The sequence below is a fragment of the Vulpes lagopus genome, chromosome 5 (genome assembly GCF_018345385.1).
Source record: "Vulpes lagopus strain Blue_001 chromosome 5, ASM1834538v1, whole genome shotgun sequence".
NCBI lineage: Eukaryota > Metazoa > Chordata > Mammalia > Carnivora > Canidae > Vulpes > Vulpes lagopus.
In genome coordinates, this window is record NC_054828.1 from 20,589,878 (window position 1) to 20,595,799 (window position 5,922).

General features: G+C 40.9%; 1 pseudogene; it reads right to left on the reverse strand.

Moving 5' to 3' along the window:
* Positions 1 to 2,765: 2,765 nt before the first annotated feature.
* Positions 2,766 to 3,040, reverse strand: LOC121491659 (annotated as a pseudogene).
* Positions 3,041 to 5,922: the final 2,882 nt, after the last annotated feature.

The following is a 5,922-nucleotide window of genomic DNA, read 5'->3' on the forward strand; positions in this document are numbered from 1 at the left end:
AAAAAGAAATCAAATGAAAAGGGAATTTTTATCAGGGGATTTTTTAAAAACAGCAGTAGGAAAAGAAGATCTAAAAGGTAGAAGCAGGTGGTCAGAAGAATTGACCTTTTGTGAGATGGATAGGAAGCAAAAAAAGGAAATAAGTGGAATCTTCTTCTTTGGGCAGGAAAGTGAGAGGCTTTTCACAGGTGCAGAAGGGTAGTAATAAGAAACAAAATCTTTTAATAATCATTGGTGAAAATTCTGTGGGGTCTGTTTGGACAGAGACTCTTACTGAATGTGGGGCTGAACTACTTGGATCACAGGCCAGCAGAGGATGTTCTCTCAGGAAGTGTGTGAGACCACAGAAAGAATGTCAGAAATAGCAATGCAAGCTGATGTAAAACAAACTAGAGAAAAGCCATGGGTGGCCATCACAGGCCACTTGCAATCTGAGAAGATGAGAGACAGGTTCAAGTCACCAACCAAGGAAGGGGGTTGGCAGAGAGAAGGAATCAAGCGGAATCAAGCAGATGGCCAAAGAAAGACTTTCACCAGTCCCACTGAGCTAAAGATTCCTTAAAATAAACTCCCATATTGTGAAGGTGATGTCAAAAGTCTTTCTATTTTGGTACCCCCAAAAGACTAAAAGCAAGTGCTAAGGATTTCAAGATGCCTTGGGGCTAAATCCCTACCCTAAAAGAGATTCTCTCTAGAGTACCTGGTTTTGCAATAATTCACAAACAGGTATGGCCAGCACCTCTAAGACAGCCCACCATGATTCCTCTTCCTTTGTGCAATCTGCTCCCCTCAAGGGTAGGTTGGATCTGGTGACCCACTTCTAATGAAAAAAATATGGCAAAGGTGGTATGATTTCACATTTGAGGTGAGGTTACAGAAAGAACTCGACTTTCATCTTGGGTGCCAGCTGCCCTAATGTGAGCTATCCTGTGGAAGGCCCATATGTCAAGGAACTGATGCCCCTGCTTGCAGGCAGTGATGACCAAAGCTGGCCAACCACTATATGTGAGTCTGGAAGTGTATCATCCCCCCATTGAGCACTGATAAAACTGCAGCCTCAGCAGACACCTCAGTGGCACTTTGTGAGGGACCCTGAGCTAATCTGCACCTGGGTTTCTGACCTAGAGCAACTGACATAACATATGTTTATTGTTTAAGCCACTAAGTTATACACCAAGAGAAGCTGATGGAGGAAGAAAAGCCAGGTGAGGGAGGAGCTTAGTTGGCTTTTCTGGGAACAAGATTTGGCCTTAAACTCAAAGCTGATTGAGTTTGCTGAATAGACAGAACAGAGACATCATATGCTTCATGCTGATGTGGATGACGTCTATACTGCAATCCGAAGGACCTTTTAGCCCCCTCTAAATCCACTGTGGTACTCTAAGTCGTATACTTAAATGGAGATTCTTATAAGAAACATAGTGAAGAGAGTGTGAAAGAAAACAAGGGCACAGAAGCAGGAAAAACTATTTATCCTTATTTCCTGTCCTGGAAACAGATGAAATAGGGTCATCCACAGGCACCCATTCTAGGGATTTTTCAGTCTTATGGTAACTTGTTCCTTCCTTCCACTCACCAATTTCCACTTTATTAGTTTCATATGATGAATGATGAATACTCTATACTGATGCAGACTGAGATTTGAAATCTGTGTTTTTTGTTTTTAGAAAGAGAGAAGAGAGCACAAATGGGGGGTCGGGGAGAGGGAGAGAGAGCCTCAGGCAGGTGTGGACCCAGTGTGGACCCTGACATGGAGCTCGATCTTACAACCCCGGGATCACACCCTGAGCCCAGGCATCCCTAAAATCTGTTTTAAATCTTACCTGGTTAACCAGGCTCATACTTGAAAATCTTTCCTTAAAGAGGAATTTTGGAGCTATTGACCGAAACCCTCATGTAACAGGCAAATTGCTGAAAACCTGGTTGGCTACCAATTTGACTTCTTCTTTTTTTTTTTTTTCCAAGCCAAACTGTATCCAGCTTTATTACAGATACTTTTCATAAACAATCATGGTATTTCAGGCAGGACATGGGTGGACGATCGTTAACAGTATACAACAACTTTCAAACTCCCTTCTTCAATGGACTCCCAAAATCAGAAAGCCACTATAAAACCCAACGAAGTCTTCATGTGATGCTCTGAACAGGGAAAGTTTAGAGTGAGGGTTGACAGTTCACATTTAGCATGTTGTTTAACAACTTTTCACAAGCCGACCCTGACTTTCAGGAAATGAAATGAAAATGGCAGAATTATCAATCTGAAGATCCACAAGCTAAAAAAAAAAAGAAACTCTTTTGAGGGACACCATCTCAGTGGTGACACTGTAAATTCCAGATTGCCTGACATACTGGGAACCATTTCATGGGGTCAGGTTCCAACAGGTCTCTGGGTTTAAGGGAGTCAAGTCTATGTTGAAGGCAGAGAGGGAGGAGGACATAAAAAAAATGGATTTTAGTTTTTCCACACCACCAAGGTGGCTCATGTGTGTCAACATCAAGGAATCCCTCCTCCTGGGAGCCAAGAGGAAGTTTCTCAAAACTAGAAGGGAAAGGTGTTTTTCCCCTTGTTATCAATCTAGCTTTGGAGATATTCTATTAGTGACATATGCCCTTCCCCCAAAACAACAATGAAGTGTTCCGTGTGCTAACAACATAGCTTAAAAAAAAAAGTAAAACAAAATTCTGCATTTTTATAAAACTTGATGAAAAATAGTATTTCAAACTGTACAGTCACCAGAAGTACAGTTATCAAAAATGCACACACTTCACTTGGCATCTCCAGCACCTTCAGCTTTCTGTGCCTGGTCTGTTTTGGTATCTCTCCGTTTTTTTCAGGGTTATTTCCATCCTTGCCAGCATCAGCTTTCCCCTTTTTCCCTTTGGGTACCTTCTCTCCCTTCTTTGCAGGGGCCTTTTTAGGCTTGGGCTCTGGCTTTGGAGGAGCAGGTTTAGCAGATAACCTTGCAGATCTTCTCTGTGGCTCATCCTTCACCTTGGCTTTATCTCCTTTAGCATCCCCTTCAGCCTTTCTCTTGGGCATGGTGGTGATGGTGGCGGGACGTAAGCGCTGGATGTGGGGATGCCCGCAGGCTTTGGCCGGTCCGGGGGGGGGGTCGTTCTAGCCTCTTCTTCTTCCTAATTTGACTTCTTTCCATAAGGAACTCAAAGAATTAAGATTTGTGAGTCATTTCTTTATGAGGCCAGCCAGTGAACTCCATTAAATGCAAAATCAAGGGGTAAGCTTTGGGATGGGTTGTGTGGTTTCTTTGGGGAAAATACCTGACTAACTCAAGTACTATATTTTTGAGAGAAAATGTAAATTTGTTAATAGAAGCCATTGAAATAGTGTATTTAAATTATCAAAATGCTTTTGAAAATATTGGGTACTAAGGTTACTAAAAAAAATTGAGCTTTCATGTGATTAAAAGTGAAGGGAAGAAAAAGTAACATTTAAAGTAGATAGAAAATGAACATACAGAAATCAAATAAAGGATAAAGAGGTACATTTCTGGGTAATGATAGATAATCATTTAAATCAGGATGCCTGGGTGGCTCAGTGGTTGAGCATCTGCCTTGGGCTCAGGTCATGATTCAGGGGTCCTGGATCAAGTCCTACCTCCGGCTCCCCTCAAGGAGCCTGCTTCTCCCTCTGCCTATGTCTCTACCTCTCTCTCTGTGTTTCTCATGAATAACTATATAAAATCTTTTTTTTAATCTTTCCTTAGGAAGAAGTGGGGCTACCTATTTGTGTGGTAGGAAACGAAAGGCAGGATGAAATGAGGACCAATGAACAGAGACAGAGAGAGAAATTAACAGAAAATTCATCAGCTGAAAACATCTAGAAAATCTGGAACACAGAACTTATATACCTTAGGGCAGCTATGTGACCTACAAAAAAGCAATAAACTCCCTGGACATTTGAGCCTTTTGTCAGGTTTTTCTCTATCAGACCAAATGCAAAGTTGTATTTGGTAAAATAAATCAATGCACTAAGCATCAGTCAGCCTGAGAAACAGTGGATTTGACTCTTAAAGAAAGCCAACAATAATCAACTTTGACATGATTTCTATTTATTCTTTCTCCTCCCCCGTCCTTTTGATTAAGTACTTTTTGAATTTTGAAAAGAACTTCATGAATCATTCTGTGGCTGCTTAATATTAATAGTAATGGGATTTATTCTATTGAAATGGGTTCATTATCATGCCAGCTGCCGAGCTTATGTCTCCAAATAGGCTTCTGGAAATAGAATCTTCTAAATACCTTACTTACAGGAGAACTGCAGACTGAAAATGGGAAAATATACAAATATTGCTGAAGTTCATGCTAAAATCAACATAAACTGACAAGTCAAGCCTGCCAAACACTCAAAGCTCATCCCTTATGCTCTGGCTATGGATGTCTTCAACCACCTCATCTCCACCAAGCTTTCTGTAAACTCAAGACACTCACTCTATTTCCTGGAATGATCTCTGAACCTATCTAAATCATGCTTCTTCCATTAAAACCTTGCTCATTCTCTTTAGTTAGAAAGAATTTCTCCCTGCTTTGTGCATGTTTGTTGCATCCCCATCTGTCTTCTCTAGAACACTGTAAACTCCTTGAACATAGAGTCAGTGTCTGTGCTGTAACACTTAGCACACAGCATCCAAAGTAGAGCAATCGTTTGCCACATCCTTGTTGAGTTCCATTGACTCTCCACGGAGTCCCCCAGCCTTTGTGGCCAATACAAGGTAGAGCAAGGAGCACAGAAACTAGGATGTGCCTTTCTAGGTACATCCCCTCAAATGAAGCAAATCAGAATTAAATTTTGCAAACTAAAAGCCATAGTTCAGAGACTTATTAAGCCCACCAAGTGGGCTTAAGAAAACCTTCTAAAAAGCAAGGTCACGAGAGGAAGAATGAGCTAATTTACAGCGCACAAGGTAGAGAGATTCCCCTGACCTTGAACACTATAAGATTTACTGCTTAATTATGTGTGTGCCTATCCCCAGGTCCCATGTTTCCCAAGAAAAGGACTGTGCTTCATATTTCACTTCATTCAAATAGCACTTCATACAGTGCTGAACACATAAGAGATTCCTAGTGATTATATTTTTCATAAATTAGTGATGGCCACAAAAAAAAAGGAAAGAAAAAAGCAACAGGAAATCCACAGGCCCTGACAAATTCAGGTTAAACGTAATTGTCTTCCCTCAGATATTTAAGCAACTGGTTTCTGGACAAGTGACAGTCTAATTTATTTATCTGTGCTCATACATGCTTGTGTGTAAGTATGTGAGTGTGCACAGGAATTTAATTATGGTTAATGTGTGCAAGAAGAGCTTCACTATTTAGAGGAATACTTTATCCTTCACATGAATCTGAATTTCCCCTCAGTGGGCTGGCTTTCTGAAATTCCCAAAATCATTTCTGTTCTTGGTCATCTTTCCAAGGAGCAGAGAAACTGGGTTTCTTAGAGAAACATTTGCCTCACTTACCCTTGTGTAGATGGACCATATAAGAGACAGAGTGCCAAATGGCAGCCATGAGGAGAAACCCAGATTTCCAAGGCAAATTTGAGGAAAACACCAAAATTCTGCTATAAAAAAATGAATGGAACAAAATCCTGCAGCTGGCCTGGCTCTGGGCAGTATCAAGTGGGCTGGTTCGATATCTGGTATCCTCTTTCTCGAAGGAAATAAAACCCTGTTGTCATCTCTGTCAGAATCTTTCTCTTGCTTCTCTAAGTTTCTGATTTTCTGGGGAAAAAAAACTCTCTCTCAAAAAAAATATTTAAAAAAAAACCTCTTATGTGAAAAAAAAAACCTCTTATGTGTAAACTTCTCTCAAATAGACACTTGCTAATGGCACTTGGTAAAGTACCACCTCTGCTCTTCCCTCCTGAGTGTCACTGCCTTCCTCCTACCCTTATTTCTTCCTACT